The following is a 2,500-nucleotide window of genomic DNA, read 5'->3' as shown; positions in this document are numbered from 1 at the left end:
TCTAATTTACATAGCTAAAAAAGTATAAATGGAGAAGAATTGAAAAAAAAAGATATCGGATTTTTTAGTCCATGATGTATTTCATCAATCTAAGTGGAATAAGCAAAGTGGATTCCTTGTTGGTTAGTCGAGTTCCAATGAAAACCACAGAAATGTCCGAATTTATAAGATCAATAAACTAAGGTTTTATCGTTCTAGACCATCGGATTCGACGGAAACAATGATAAATAGATACGAATACCCCAGAAGGGGGGGGGGAAATCAAAAAAACAAGTCGAGAAAAATTATACAAAGTTATATACAAGCCGCTACCCCCCCTTGGTATTTCTTTAATTGAATTTCATTTGATTAGACGGAAGACGGAAGTTCCTTAAAAACTTCCGCTTTCTTTAAAAGATTCTGAACAGTTCCTGTGGGTTGAGCACCTTTTTCAAGGAAATCTAGAATAACAGGAACATTTAAATAAGTTTGATTCTTCATTGGATCATAAAAGCCCACTTTTCTAAGATCTTTTCCTTCTCTTCGGGATCGAACATCAATTGCAACGATTCGATAGACGGCTCATTGGGATAGATGTAGATGAACAATACCCCCCCTAGAACCGTATAGGAAGTTTTCTCCTCGTACGGCTCGAGAAAAATGATTTGATTCGAAGTTTTGTCTATGTATGCAATTCGAATAAATTAAATGACAAATGGGGCCTATAAAATCAATTAGACTATGATTTCAGTCTTTTTTTTCCTGAAAATGAAAAAGAAACCATTCGTACTCATAACTCAAGTTAGATAACTCTCAAATAGCTGAAAGGAAAAATCTTTAGTCAATTTCATTTATTGAGTGGTCTTTACCCCCTTTTGTTTGTCTCGTTTAAAATTCTATTTGGATTCTTTAGTCTGATCCAGTTATTGAGATTATCGAGACAATTAAAATGGTGTTTCCTTGTTCTTAGATCCTTTATCCTTATTTTAAATCATTGGGTTTAGACATTACTTCGGTGCTTCTTAATCCTTTCAAAATGGCAGCAACATACCCTTTTTTGATTTTTTCTATCAAAGAATCCTATGGACAGTTGATTCCCCAGTGATACACTTTGAATCGAAAAAGTTTGATCAATTCCAACAAGTTTTGCTTTTGAATTGGAAACTTGCTCGAATTGGATCCTTTCGATTTCTATAGATGAAAGATACATTTACGAAGTTGTTCCAATTGATTGATTGGCATTAACCCTAGATCCTTGCCCCCGAGAAATGAATTAATCCTTTCTACTCGAGCTCCATCGTGGACTATTTACAACCCAACAAAAAAGAAGGGGTTCAGGTGTAACAGAACAAACAATGTCGAGCCAAGAGCACCCTCATGCCTAGATAAATCGAAAATGGTGGATGTAAAAATCCACAACGGACCGTGTCCTTCAAGTCGCACGTTGCTTTCTACCACATCGTTTCAAACGAAGTTTTACCATAACATTCCTCTAATTTAATTTGGAACCGGTATGGAATTGATTCAATTATGGAATCATGAATAGTCATTGGTTCAGCTGTCCATAGACATGGTAATCTAGACTTTTTCTATGATATGTGGGACGATTTTTCTTAAAAAGTCTTAGCAAGACAGCATCTTTAACATACATAAATAATATCTAGATAATAGAAAGAAATAGCAATATATAAACGAATAACTTTTTGAATCTGCATCTTCAAGTGACTCAATAGGATAGATTAAATGATTTCCTACTTTTTGGAGTACCAAAGATTCCACTTCCAAGGAATCATTAAAAATATTTATTAAATATATTTATAATTTAAATTGAAAAAGTTTCCTATTTAGACATCATTATTTAATTTGATTTCATTTGAAGAAAACTGGACAATAAGCATCACGTTTGATCCTCATAGGAAGATAAGTCTTTCTTTTTTAATTGACTCATCACTGATTTAATCTAAAATAGATCAAAAAAAAGAAGAAATAAATCCCATTTTTTTCATTTTCATGAGATGTATAAAAAAACAATGGAAGTTAAGATTTGAATCTTTACTCTTTTCATCTGATTACGAAAATCAAAAAATAATAGGGAGGGGTTTTCGTATCTATCAGATAGACTGAACAGTTGTCACTGTTATAGATATTCTATAATATAGAATTGAAATAATTTCAGTTTAAATAATTTAAGGGATCGCAAATGTTTTTCACAAAAACCAAAAAATTATTGTCATTGAAATAGAACGATACATACCATATAAGCTAAACATTTCCCCATTTTATATGATTCTATCATATGTATTTTCTTTAACATGGGGTTGAGTAATATTTCAATAATTGACTCTTGTGATAAAGTGAATAAAATAAAAGGGATAGGATAAATCACCCCTGCCTCAATCGTTACATAGATTTCCAATTTTTCATTAGAACCAAACACGAAATACCTAAATAAAATGAGATTCAAAGAAAAAATATTGGCTCCATAACATATTTCTATATGATATGGAACTTGATCATTTGT

The sequence above is a fragment of the Sesamum indicum genome, unplaced genomic scaffold, assembly GCF_026168435.1.
Source record: "Sesamum indicum cultivar Baizhima isolate 11 unplaced genomic scaffold, ASM2616843v1 HiC_scaffold_30, whole genome shotgun sequence".
Taxonomy (NCBI): Eukaryota; Viridiplantae; Streptophyta; class Magnoliopsida; order Lamiales; family Pedaliaceae; genus Sesamum; species Sesamum indicum.
This window is presented reverse-complemented; position numbering follows the sequence as displayed.